Source organism: Anser anser (genome assembly GCF_964211835.1).
Source record: "Anser anser genome assembly, chromosome: 3".
Lineage (NCBI taxonomy): Eukaryota > Metazoa > Chordata > Aves > Anseriformes > Anatidae > Anser > Anser anser.
In genome coordinates, this window is record NC_139722.1 from 121546078 (window position 1) to 121560842 (window position 14765).

The 14765-nt window shown below is 41.8% G+C and overlaps 1 long non-coding RNA gene across 1 annotated transcript; it reads left to right on the forward strand.

Annotated features, from left to right (window-relative positions):
* The first annotated feature begins 206 nt into the window (after window positions 1-206).
* LOC310896650 lies at window positions 207-14530 on the forward strand. The gene is made up of 3 exons (XR_014581711.1): window positions 207-594; window positions 10982-11098; window positions 14254-14530. It is a non-coding gene; the product is annotated as an uncharacterized lncRNA (long non-coding RNA).
* The last annotated feature ends 235 nt before the right edge of the window (window positions 14531-14765 follow it).

Consider the following 14765-nt stretch of genomic DNA (forward strand, 5'->3'; position numbering starts at 1 on the left):
GTTTGCAGCTGATTAAGGATGGTGTGCCTGGCAATTTCTTGCTAATCTCTCTTATTGTGCCCTTCATAAAAATGACAGGCATGGTATAAATCCTAGTTTAAATCAATACCTGCAAGTGCTAATCTCTGAAGAGGAAAATGTCAGATACCTCCTGCTGTGTGCAAGGACTCAAATTTTATGGCATCAGACATTAAAGGCTACCTAAATTGTTCACCTTTTTCCCCTTGCCCAATGCTTTGTGCTTTCTTTTCTGCCATTTGTTATGTCGTTAATGATCCCCATAAACAGTGCCTTATTGGTAGGGTTAACAGCCTGGGTCAGCCTTCTTATTTATCCGTGGGACCTCTTCGGAGAAATGTTTCTGAAAGCTCTCGGCGTTAGTTGCTCATTTAAGTGGAACATAGCACTTGGGGTGGATCTTGGAGCCAAAATCGTTGGTAAATTTAGTCTCTATTTCAGAACCCTAGAACTTGAATGCTGCTGGTCAGCATCCTACCCGTCGGCCTTGGATGCTTTTGTTGCTGATTAACATTAGGACACATAGTGGTTTTATAAGCCTGCTCTGCGCTCAAAAGTGTCAGGGGGGAAAAGCAAGTAAGTAAACGGTAAGATTGAAAGATCACTTTGCAGTGGGAACACAGTGTGATTCAAGGTAAAAATGATTTACCTGCCCACTTTGCATCTGCTCCATTTCTGCAGATGTATGTGCTCTGTTTTTCAAATTGAGATGATCGGTCAGACCACATTAGCTCATAAAATTATTTCAGAAAGTAGATAGGCAATTTCTGCCTTCACTGACATCCTTGGTCGCCTTGAAAGACAAACTGCTCATGTACCCTACTGCATTTGGGACCCTGATTCTAGGAAGTACTTGAAATCATAGCTTTTTTGGGGGTGGGGAGGCATTTACAAGCCGATAAGGACTGAAACTCTCTGTGTAACTATTTTTATGGCTCTTAACAATTTTTTTTTTTAATGTGCATGCCTGAATTTTACTTTTCATTGCATTAGTTCTGTTGCTAAAATACTACACCAATCTAGAAAAATCTTTAGTTTCATCTCATTACACCCCTAGATAAAAAATGTCATTGATGCTATATCAGCCCAAGGGAGAGCCAAGGAATACTGTGCCACTAGTGTCTTCAGATATGTCTAAGTGCTCTGTTTTTTTTTAAGTTCAGACAGCTGCTTCTGGCACACACAAGCTCTTCAAATACAAGCAGCAGAGAGCATGTCCGGCAGAAGTAGTTAGAGTTGGGGGATTCCTGTAATCTTGAGAAACAAATTAACAAAGTATTAGCAGATCAGAGTCCACAGCCCCGCTGGATGAACGGTTTCCTAGGAACAGACCTCTGAGTTTTTGTTGTGTCCCCTCAGCCATGGAACAGCACGAGAGAGGGCGGCCTGCCAGAAGAGGGGCACGGTGTTTCCAGATGGTTGCTCACAGGTACCCCAGGAAGGACAGGGTCTGTAGCAATGATTCTTAGGGGATTTGTTGCGAGACAGGGAGGGCTTCTGCTAAAGGAGAAACTCTGTTCTGTTTCTCAACAGAAGCTGCTTTCAGCTGCTATCTTTGAGAAAGTGCCCTTGGATTGTGCATACTCACGCTAATTTCCTACTGTAAAAGTCCTGTCACAGAAAGAATATATCTAACAACCATCATTTTTTCACAGCTCTGCAGCTGGGAGGACTGCCACTTTTCTGCCATTTCACAAAAAAAGAAGCTATAGTTTCTGTTTTATGGCAACTTTTGGGAGCCAGGAGCAAATAGGTGTTGGAGAAATAACATGGGCTTACGAGAAGTAAATTTGCACCCTTTTGCCCAAGACAGCAAGTGCCAAATTCTGTTCACATAAACATCCCTACTAGGGAACACCAGGCTTGTGTGAAAGCATATTTTGGACCACAGGCTGTTTTATAGATGTTTGCTACCAAATGAAAACAGTGCAGAAGTGCAATCCATTCTGCCTCTACTGCAGCAGTGAAATTTCTGCTGACCTCAGCAGGAGTTGTGTTGTGTGGTGAGGCTGATGCAGCATCTTCTCTCTTCCTGCAATGAGGCAATTTAGTTCATTTTAATGAGTGGAAGCATCTCCCACCTTAACATTTACATATCGCAACGAAGATTAGATGTAATTCGAGTCACCTCTCAGGAATTTGTGTGCTGGATCTAGTAGGCAGACCCAACCTCATTGTGGCTTCCGGGAACTGTGTGATAAATCAGTGACTGCTCACCAGTTGGATTTGTACGTAGAGGCTTTAAGGTGCCTGTAGTGGTGCTGCATTGCAGCCTTTCCAGATGTGCAGGGACTGCGCTAGGTGATTAATGGCTGCAGTACGGTTTGTTATATTTAGAGCTGGCTTTAGGTGCTTTGCAAAATACTATGCCATATATTAAAATCAGTACATGTGGAGATGAATATTTAGACTGCTGGTCAGCTGCATGAGAAAAGCAAGTTATTGCAGGGAAATGACCTGGAAGTGACCTGGAAGGAGACAGACGAGAAGCAGGGGGTTTCCTTTGGCCATGACAAAGAGAAGAGCATCTCATTCACATGTCCTTTCAGCTTTGTTTTTTCTCACAGCATTTGCTCACACTGTTCTGGTAAGGCTTTGCATGGGTTTTGGCCCCATCTCTCCTGTCTCTTCCCTCTTTCATGCCATTTTTCTTTTACATAGTGCTTTTGATTTATCCATCTTTCACTTCTTCACCCACCCTCCTCCATCCCACTCTATACTTGCACTGCCTTCTCTCCTTGCTTTTCCTTTCTCTCTAACACTCTTTCTCTATAGTCCCCTTGCCTCACCCCTCTTCCTTCATTACTCCCACCTCTACGTTTTCCTGGACAACATGCAAGGGCCAGCTGGTAGGGTGTAATTGCCCTGACCGTATCCAAATTGTAACATGGCTGCAAGCCTCTGGAAACCTTAAAACCACTGCATTCTCCAGGTTCCTTTTGGCTCTGAGGAACAAGAGGACCAGCACATCGTTCTTGCTGCACTAATGGATCCAGGCAGAGTTGTTGTACAGGGCAGCTCAGAATGGGAGCTGCAGTTCAGTTTTTTCTTCCAAGAGGCTCTGGGATTGCCATTCCTTCCCAAGGAGGTCCTCGAGGTGCAGTAAGGACCTGAGCAGTCGTATTCAGATCACTTACTCAGGAGCACTTAGGTCTCCTGTACTGTTTTGTATAGCAGGTCAGGTAAAGACATACCAGGTATTTGGGGATTTTTGCCAATAGTGACCCTAAATCTAATGTAGGTAGAACTGGCAAACTTCATTGGGAATGATACTGGTGTTATCCTGCTGGAGGGGTATGTGCTATAGAACATGCTTTAGGAGCCAAGAGGTAACACATTCTGTTGGGAACCGTCTGCCCTTGGAGAGTTTCTGTAGTCCAAAAAAATTGGCTGCCATTTTTGGCATCTGCTCAACCCACAGAACTTAGTTATGATCTATCATGGGTTTGTAATTTATCCATTAGCCTCCAAGCACTGCTGACAGCCTTTTCAGAAATCTGCCAACCTTTGATAAAATGCCTACTCTTAGCTCTTTGCCTTTGTTCTCCGTGTAGTCACAGCAGTTGTTTTAATTGTAATGGGGAAGTTTAACAAACTTCTTACAAACCAGCCAGGGGAACAAAGCTTCAGTGCAGATTGCTTTTAAGTGTGTTTCTTGAAAAATTGCCTTACATGACCCTGCCTTTCTATTTTGTTTTATTTTAAGAGAAACATTAGGACAAAGAACTGGGAGTCCCCTACCAGGTTAGCAATACCAAGCCCTTCTTGCTGAATGCACCACATCACAGCCTTTTTCATAAACTTAGCAGGCTGCACCTTAAAACCTATTTTCCATCTATAAACCTCACTCCTTTAATGCTTTCCATTTAATGCTTAATCTTTTAATTTTTGGTCTAATCATTCTTCACAATGGGTTAATACCCATTTGCTCTTATAACAATACTGCACCTGGTCTTGTGTCCTTTCCTTCTCAGTGTTTTCCCCAGGATGTATTTTCTGTGATTCTGTAATCCCGTGATTTTTTGGAGCAGCCCAGTCTCTTCTTTTCTGTTGCTTAGTTTGGTTGAAAAATAACAGCCAGACTTTGCAACCTTCGGGTTGACTCTTTGTTCCCACAAGTGTCTTCATTGCTGGTGGTAAGGTTGTTTGTTTGTTTGTTTATTTTTTGATACTTGCAGTAATTTCAGTCTTTCTTGAATCTGTCTGACCAGAATTGTTCACTTTATTCCAAATATTCCCAGTGCAGCTTATCAAATGCCTGACTAAAGGGAGACTCTGTTTTTGTCTGAAATACTAGGTAACTAATAATTACCAATAACTGTCAGTAGAAAGACAGCTGATAAATACTTCAGAATTTCAAACACTGCTTCACTTTAACCCTGCAGAAAATACTGATTTTAAAATACAATTTGCTTTGGATATGCGTGAGTAGTTCCCACAATGTTCTAATTATGTTTTCTTTCCAGAAGGCATTCGAGCTCCTAGCTTTTGCCTGACTTTACCTTGTACATTCAATAGGAGAAATTCAGATCTGACATCTTAGCCAAATCCTCTGAGGTCAAGAAATCTGCAATTAGCCCATGGGCCTGTAGCTACAACGCCATCCTTCTCTCCTGCTGCTGTGGTATCACAGCTCACTTTTGCTTAGGTTTCCCGGTGACCTTTCATTTCAGTGCTCAGTCCTGGTGAGACTCTCCTGAGGGATACTGCAGAAATAAATGGAATCACTTCCTGAGCAGGGAAATGCCAGACCTTACACAGGCAGCTGGGAGGGAGGATAAATGGCTAAGAATGCTCTGTTCTTGAGAAAGAAAATCTTGTTTCTCTGCCAAAACATTATGGGCCCTGTAGAGTCCAGTCAGTTGCTTCTGGAGGGAGCAAATGTGGGATTTTGCATTTCCTCATAATTTTTCATGCAAATGTTCCAGTACTGGACTGCCTGATTAAATTAGATACTCCAAATTAATACAAATGTCCCCATTTTGTAGGTGAGAGTCTAACACTTTCCAGTTATCGCACAGGAAGTCACTGGCAGACCTGGGAGAGACTTCAGTCCCTTAATTCATCTGTTTGAACCCCAGAGCTCACCTCCCTTTGCTGAGGGCATTCTATCATCATGTTTTTCTTTTTAAACCCCGTTGTCAGCATAATCATCTATCATGAATATATGGGTAGTTTTATTAAGATGCCTAATATATTAATATCAATCTCTGTTCATGTTTAAGATTATTAACAGACTACTTAATTATTCCTCAATAGTATATCATGTACACGCAGCCCACGTCTATCCAGCAGTGTCAGGCTGTGATAGTCACCTGTTGGCCACAGTGACTGAATGTGTGATTTTCAATGTATGTACTAATGAGTGATACTATCTATCCACACGGGGCTATTTCAGGAAGAAATGGTGCCCGCAAGGTAGCAGGAGTGGAAATGAGAGGCTCATCAATGCCCAGCATTCGCTGGATTGGATGAAAACGAAAATAATAATAACAATAATAAAAACCAATAAAATTCCTGGACCCTTCCTGAAGGAGGTGACTCTACTTTCAGGTTGTACATGCCAGGGAATATGTTTCAGAAGAGAAGGGAGAGCAGGAGGACTGTTTTATTAGGACATCAGTGGTGTCTCCTGGGCAAGCAGTGCACCAGTGCAGAGCCACGCACCTTGGGCTGAGAGCACAGCACGCAGCTCTTCCTGCTCCCACTGGGTGTGCTTCAGAAACTGATTTACACACATTTTCTTAAGAGCCAGTATCAGAGAGGTTCACTGATTTTATCTAAACTCTTTCTAAACTGATTCAGTTAAATTGCTAAAAAAAAAATAAAATATTTTTTTCCCCGACTTGAATTCAAGGCCATTGTAGGCTAAAGACAATACTCGCCATTAGTGCTAAGCTTCTTTCATCCCTAGAACTCAAGTGCTTTGCGAGGATGAGTAAGTGTTATCAATCTGATTGAACAGCTACACGTACCCAATTACAAGGACTTGAAGCAATTGTTGGAGAGCCCAGTGGCTGAAACACAGGCTGCACGGGCTCAGAGATCGGGGAAAAGTGCCTTGATAGTACCTGCGAGACTCTCACTGGCCAGAGCTGGAAGGTGCTTGTGTGTGTTCATCTACCAGGGTGAGAGGGCACAGAAGGAGATGTGTAAAGGAAGAAAAAAAAGCTCTTATAAAACAATTCATGAACTTCTGGAAAAACACTCTGTGTAGTATAGAAAATGAAAATAATAGTTCTTTAGACTGACTTGGTTTCCTCTGCTAAAAAGCACTCTGTCATTGCTCTGAAATGGTTTAAAAGGCACTGCAATGGTCGTGTGTTTCTCCTAAAGCTGAACGGTGTGACTGCTGCTAATCACTGCAATCCTGGCACAAGAATGGTTGACGCACACACTGCTGTTCATGGAGCTGCTCTGACCACTTGGCACTGCTCTGAGCTCAGGAAAACGGGAAGGGTCATTGTGCGGACAATGAAGCTGATGTGTTGAAACAGAGGCAAATACAAATCAGCTCATCAAATTGGTGGACAGAACCATCAGGGAACGGAATGTGTTTTATTGAAGGGTTTGTCTTGGACAAGAAGGAAAATCTAGCAATAGTACAGAAGCTGTAGCTGTTAACACAGTAAATTTGCGGGGATTTCTTGTGTGAGGCAGAATGTCCCCGCTTGGTATCCCTTAATAATGTAAACATGGAAGGATCATAATTTCTCAGTGGGAGCCTGTGGTCCTCAGCTAAGAGTGAGGAGTTCTGGCCCCTAGTCCCTTTTCCAAGACCTTGTTATATTTCTTGTCCAGTGATACGTAAAAATCAAGTGTATAAACAGTCCTTTTGCCATGTCTATGCTTTAGGTAATTACAGACGCTAGGGGGGTTTAAGGATGGCATTTCTGGACGTGGCTAAATTTTGCATCTTTGAAGCTTTAAATCCTCTTCTGGATATGGTAGCAATGCTTGTTGGGTCATAAGCCCCAGATTCAATACACAGGATTTAGTTACTGAAGCCAGAATGAGATTTCAGTGGTTTCCAAAATTGAATTGGACACAGGCTTTGCTAAGGTTGTTTCAAAATGGAGCCCTGAGTTCTTGTATCACTTCTATGCTGTTGAAAACTTTATTCAAGTGTAAAGATAACAAAAATGTTCATGCTTTTTAATCCTGTATTTCATGCTACCAGACTTTCCATTAACAGCTTTCACAGACCATTCAACAGTTAAAGCTAAAAAAATCGAAAGTAACTTTTTAGCCTTTTTCATTTTTTCCAAATTCCATGGGCCAATGAGTCAACAGAGCAGTGCAGTGAATTGGGGAAAAGCACTGGCTTTATAACTGTTGGATGGCACTTGAACATGGGCTGAAAACAACTTGTGTTGTCCTCAGTGGCAAGATTTGTTAGAGCGAATTGTGGAAGAAGGATGCCATCAGAAGGGGTTGAGAGCATTTTATAAACACTTCTGAATAGGCTAAGGTTTTGGGTCAGAATAACTGAACATCTGGTTATGGACTGTTTATTTCTATAGTAAATGAAAGAGTTGAATTCAAAGTCAGAATAAAATCTCTTACCAGATAGATTCACTGAAGCGTTGTACGCATTTCCAGCAGCATGGCTGGCAGCACCTCTGTGCAACCGGCATGCTTCAGCTGCTGTTAAATATTACCCATACAGTAAAGAGCTCAGAAGACGGGCACTGAAAGATTTAGAGCAATGCCACCTAGTGATAAAATACAGTCTCCTGAAATAACTCAATTTTAATTTCACAGGCTTTAAGATGCTTATTCCTTTATAGTACTCTTCAGCTATCCCACTTGTTAGCATAAACATGGACATCCAAAAGGCTTTGAGGCATGGTTAGAGCTTCTGCTCAGCACCAGCTGAGATCTGTTGGTATGGCTTGTACACCATCGAGAGCAGCGGGCAGAGCTGCCCAGGAGGAGCCCTCTCGGCCTTGCTTCTTTTCTCCTACCTTACACCACTTGGTGGCTGAATGCTGATGCCACTCCTTAGCAGGAGAAACTATGTCTGAATCTGAACATTTTTAGCCTTCGATGCCTGATACCGAATCATTTTTTTCCTCAACAGCTGCTTGAATGAGGTGACCATCTGTTCCTTATTAAAAAAATAAAAATCTTTTATTCAGTGCTTAATGTTCTACAGTCTATATCAATAGAGTATAGGATGTACTTCTTCCCACATTTCAGCAATAATCACACAGAGGAGCCTATGCAGAGATACAATGGCATGATTTGATAAGATGCATCATTGTTACATTGCAAATAGAACACTGCAGGCTTTTCTTTCCTTTTCTCAGTGTTCATTTTTTCTGTTTTTCATATTTCTTTTCATTATTATATTTTCTGGTAACAGAACAGTTATTCAGTATCTAAGCTGTGCTACTGTGACCCTTTAATAGCAAAAATTATGTGGACTGTTCTACATTGTGCACTGCCATAAGAAGATTGAATTGATATGTTTCCCACTGAGATTATTTTTGTCTTGCGATACCCTTCATGATGTTGGTGATCCTGTTGCTTAATTTTGTCATGTGAGGTATCGCCACGGGGATGGTTTTTGAGAGTAGCCTGGGCAGGACTTGGCTAAAAGAACCTGCCAAAATGCTGTTTGGACGAAACAGCAATAAGCATGCAGGGAACACGATGCTTTTCTTTCTTGCTGTGGTTTAAATGGTGGTCTGTGACTCCAACAACACCAGTTTCCTGTCATGAATCTAGGTGAGGCAGCTGTACAAATACTAATCTGTGGTAAGGACCAGAGCTTTTGTTTCCTCCTTTCCCATCCCAAGCCCTTTGTCTGGGATTTGAAATTGTTGAATTCAAATGAAGTGTCAGCCTCTCCTCTTTCCTTGGCATTGTTGCACTCTCTAAACTGAAATTCAAACAGAAATTTGCTGAATCCCAAGTCCTCCCTTTGGATGCTGAACTATTTTCAACTCCGTTCCCATTGAACACTGATGACACTTCAGGGTCACAAAGAATTACCAAATTATTGAGAAGTCTCTTGAAGGCCTCCCCCTGGCAGGACTGTAGCTCTGGTGGCAAATAGGTTCTCGCTCCTTACAATGTGATGATGTAGCAAAATTAAAATAAAATCAGACTCAAACCAAAACCAAGATAAACTTAATCTTTGCCATTCCAAGATGTTTATGGAGACTTCTTGAAGACTGTAGACTACAAGTTAAGACTGATTGTCTATACTTGCCTCTGCTTTTCAGTGGGCTGCAAGGCTTTAATTCGAAAAGAAAAAGAAAGAGAAATTTTGTAAGTTCTGAAGGACATTTATACAATGAATTTTTCGTAATTATTTTCCTGTCAACAAAGAGAGCAAAGTCAATTGTGAAAGAGTTTGATTTACCCTTTTGAATCTTGGAGTCTCGAAGATAAAGTTGGACACTATATTTACCTGAGTATGTGGTGCCAGATCTGTAATTTATGGAAGCAACCTTAACTCTGCCCACAGAGAGCTCTCAACTCAGATGGGAGCATCTTGTTTTATTTTCAGTCTTGCCTTCTTGAATTATTCTGTGATCATAACTCTTTTATAGAACTTGAGTTAAAAAATGTAAGAATATTTTTTAAAAAAATCACAGCTTTCCTAACTAGTTTTTGTTCTTGCTTGGAAACAAACCCTGACATTTTAGTAGGTGGAAATGTTAAAAAAGTTTCTGAAAGTATATCTTTGTTTCACATTGATGATTGCTCACTACTGAGATGACAATTATTAAGCGTGCTATGGGAGCATAACATGTTTCAACGAATTAAATCTAAAATGAAACGGACAACAATAAAGCCAAAATTCTTCAACATTAATTAAGAATCAAGCATCTGGTTTTTACCCAACAAAATTGTCATGACAACTGTCAATGCTGAATATTGGTTTTGACTGCAATAAACTGCAGTGTTGTCCTGTGTTTCAGCCATAAAATAGCCAAACATTTACAAGTTAGTACTTCAGCAAAGCTGAAGAGCTGGTTATTAGGTGTGCCACAGCTGCATGGTGTCACCCATTCCTCTTTATCAGAGAGATGAACAACTGCTAAGGCTTAGAAAGTGGAACGAACTGCAAGTACTGCTCTCTGTAATTCACATGGGGCACAGCTGGGAGCTGCCCAGCACTCCCTTCCTGAGGCAAACAGATCTGTTAGTAAGTCATTAACATTTTATCACCCAGGTAGGTGGATTTCTTGGAGACCATTTTTCTGGATCTTTCAATGTTCTCTTTGAGTTCCACTTTCGATCCTTCCTCCGACGCATGATCTCTGTCCCTAACTGCACACATCCAGCCATTTTCCTTTCTCCCAGTCGTTCCCATGGTTCAGAGATGTTGTTTACTTTCTTCTGCCCTTTCCCCTCAAGTCTGCTTTTTTTGTTGTTGTTGCTGCTGGTTTTGTTGTTGTTGTTGTACACTAGCATTTCCAGGTCTCACTTTGGAGCTTTCTTTCACCCATTATCTCCTAAAATGTCACCGAGACCATCTGCTTCAAACTGACTCTGCTGCTGAGTAATTGTAGCTCTCTAATGTCGTTTGCACAGACCTCCTTTCCAGACAGACTCTGTCTACAGCAGAGAACTCGGTAGCACAAAACCCAAGCAAGCCTGGTAAGCCTGACTAGCATATCCTTTTAATATAAATGGGCCACATATTTTCATTACTTTTAGTACCTCTCTGCCATGGCTGCCTAAGCTGAACATTTGTCTATGTGGGTATTAAGCAGAGGCTAAGAGTCAGATTCAGGAAACGACTTCAGCACATGGGTAATCATATTCCCATTTAGCAAACAGACATACATGCTGTATTCCCAGGGAAATCCATCAAGCTTTCAGCATGTGCCTAAACTTGAACATATTCAAATGCTCAATTAGACATTATTTTTTTTTTCAAGGGCTTTATTTTTCTGTTTTGTGACCATGTATTTTATACATAAGCTATTTCTCTCTGTTTCAGATTGCAAACTTGTAAGCCCGGGAGGCTGCTTTCACTGCTCATCTCAATGGCTTTCACCTTCTGCCTGTCAGACACCGTGTTGCTTACCAGCCCTTCTGTTGTTCCTTACATCTAGAGGTAATAAATGGAAGAAACCCAAAACTGACTGGGGAGGAAATTGCACCTCTCTGCTCAGCCCACCTGCCCTGCAGTCAATTAATGCCCCAAACCAGTTCCGATACTCTTCTTTACTATTTGCATTATCATGTCACTAAATTAGTGCACATAGTTCCAGTTCGCTCAGATGCTAGGCAGTATGACAGTGGTATAGATAAACGTGTGTTGAGAGGATTATGCCTGCAACTTAAAGTCTAAGTCATTAGAAAAGTGTGGTCTAGGCTTCCAGTCTTCAGGTATCCTTTAAGTGTGCAAGGTCCGTACAGCCCCACAAAGTGATGGAATGAGTCATTTCAGCCTGGTTCTTCATTCCTGTGTCTGGTGGCTGCCGACTTGCCTAGGTTCACATACCTTGAATATGAAGTGGTGCCTGCTGTAGCCCTCTCTCTCCACTAACCACATTTAACATAACATACAGCAATCAGAAGCCATTAGACTGTAAATAATGCGGTCGTCGTTAATGTATTTATAACAGTAATATTCCTGCAGTAAACAGCAATGAAAATGTTGAGATAGGTATTTTTATGCAGGGCAAGTGATCTCGAAATTATCAAAGACAACTATCCCAACCTCTTTAACCGAGAACCTCCTCACAAAAACACCAGTTTTGCTTGGCTTCATCAATTTGCAGTCTTTTGAGCACAGTTGTGCTCAAATGGCCCAGATGTGTTTTATGAAAACCCTCTGCAAGACAGTCATGCCTGACTTGGCAATCAGCCCAAAGTGGAGCAGTAGTAGCCATGCTCTCTCTGGGCTAATTTACTGTGGTCTGCTTTGCTTTCCTCACCTGGGTGTTGCTCAGCATCAAAACAAGCTGGTGTAAAGCTTGCTCTTAAATGCTCTCACAAGATGATCAACAGCAAGGCTGCCACACAGACATAGCTTTAGCGTTCTTGTTCTGGAATCACTCTGAAGTGACTTTAGCTGATGTGGCTTAGGTGAAGTGGGTCAAAGGGAAATTTCTGATAGCATTGCACTCTGTTCTCCTCATACCGTACATTTAATTACACAAATACTCTGGTGTTCCGGATATGCAGAGAATATAGGGATCTACTTGCTTTTCTTCAAATACATCTGCTAATTTCCCATCCTAGTAACTTCTAAATACGACTGTCAAGCAATACTGTTGCTCTTAGAGACATGTTTTTGTTTTTATAAATTAGGCATCCAATTCTTCCCTTTGAAATCTCTCCTCATACCCTTTCAGCCCCGTTTCTGTTGCTCCACATCTAAGTATTATCCTTCAGCCTGCTCCAGAGTCCAGTTAAAGCATGGTGGTTGCTCAGTTCACTGCCTCAGAAAGATAGGTTTCAGGGAGACACAAACTTGTGCAAAAGGATGCTCGTGCGATTCACTCATACCTTGTGAGATTCAATTATTGTGACATTCTGCTGCCACCTCCTCAGGATGCTACTGTTCGCACTCCTGCTAGGACAACCAGTTGAAGATGTAAGCAATGTGAATCTTGTTCTTAGGACTCAGTGACTTCCACGGTGAGAAAATGAGTTCTTCCACCTTCCTCTGACATACTGGCCTTTTTGGCATGGTATCTTGTGCAGTCCTCAAGGAGAGAAACACCTCCTATAAATGTTGACCTCATACTGAATGCCAACTACTTGTAAAATAGTCACAGGGATATGATTTAATGTTGCTTAACTATGTCGCCAGCAACACATTTGGGAACTAGAAATGTTAAACTCATTTTATATATATATATATATTTAGCACTGTTTTAGTTTTGACTGGTAAAACTAGTAGTCTTGTTTGTTAGCCTTCTGTTAAATGAGCCAAGATTTATGGGGAAACTTAGTTTCTTTTACTGAACAAACTGATGCTGCTGGGAAAACAATATGCAGGCTTTTTGATCCATCGTATCTACAACATTGCTTGTATCTGGGAGACACTTGATATTGCACGACATGTTGGTGAATAAATTGGATACAAAATCAAAATGGCATTTGCGAAGCAGACTAAAAACTGATTAAATGCTTAAGTATGATTAGAAAGTGGGAATCATTGCTGAGGTTGATTTGTTTCTGGAGATGTTCCAGAGGACTGGGGCCAAGAAATGATCTTTGTAAGACCTTGCTAAATCCAGTACATCAATGTATATTCATTACTGATAAAGTTTGTAGGTTAAAGAAGGAAGTCATAAACCATAAAAGGGAGGAGTGCTGACTGACCTGGATTATTTGGAAAGCTGCTTGCAAGTAAATGACATCTATTCATTTATCTATTTCAATAAAGTGGAGTTATATATATATATATATATATATCTAGGGACAAAGATCATTGGCCATGCTGCTGGATGTAATAACCTGTCCTAGACAGCAGCAGTCCTGAAGAGGGCTTGAGGTAGAAGAGCGGTGTGTAAGTCAGCACGGGTACTCTGCTGGGCACTAGGGAGTGTCTGCGGTAAGGAGACTGAACGGGCTCCTTGGCTGATGAAACTCTGGGTACCCAGCAAGGACAGAAACGTGATGCACCATCCATTTAGCACTGGCCTGGCCCCTGCTGAAATATCTGGTGCAGTTATAGCTCACAGAACAAGGAGATTTAATGGGAATTGTTGAAGGGTTGGAAAATGTGCCTTACATAAAGAGACTCAGGGAGCGCTAGCTAGATGCTTTATCATCACAACCTTGAAGTTACTATTTGGAGAGGAGAAGTTCGGTAAAATTTCAGCACTTCAGCAGACAAATTCGTAACAAAAACACTATCTAGATGTCAATGTGGGACCAATTAGTATTTTAAAAAGAGGCGGAGTTACAATTTGTTTTTACAAATGGCTGTAAGCAATCACTTGGAACATCTCCACAATGGCTGTAAAGGAACAGTCTTGATTTTTAACTCAAGTTTTGTCACATCAAGGAAAAAAAAAGGAATACGGGCACAAGCAAGAATGAATAAAGTCCTACAGCTTACATAAAGTACTAGGCTAGAAATCCCAGTGGTCATGTCTGGTCTAATACTTCTACAATCACAAACTCAAGATGACCATTTTTGTGTGAATGGCATCTTTGAACTGACTTTTCCTGGAACGATTCAGATCTGACTTTTTAACCTGATCTTTCCTAATCTGATCTCTTTTTTGGGGCTTTCTTTAACATAACTAGAACTGTCGAAGCTCAACGTTACGAGGTTTACAAGCTAGAACCAGTTGGTGCTATCTCCTCACCACGCACGTTCTTCGGCAGCACTGACTTGTGGAGCCGTACCCTTGGTTGGCAGTGGGGGACATCGGGAGATGCGCTGTGACTGCTGTGGTCACGCTGCTCACCCAGATCCTTGGCACGGCCCTGGGTCCTGCACGTGGCAGGCTCTTGTCTTGCTGACTGATGGAGCCAGGAGGGCTGCTCCGCTGCCTTTGTTATTGATGGGCCTCTCTCTGCGGGCTGGCAACAAAACAGAAAGAGGCAAAACAAGCAAAGAAAGATTGGGGGAAGAAAATATATAGAGAATCACAGGAAATTTTAAAGCAGAGAAAATCCCTCCCTGCTGCTTCTGTTTTAATTTCCCTCAGCTTCTGGTCGCGAGGAACAGCTGGGGATGGAAACCAGTAGGGCCTGCCTTGGCTGGCGAGCTGTCGCCAGCAGGTGTTGCTGATCGGAGAGCCTCGCTGGCCCCA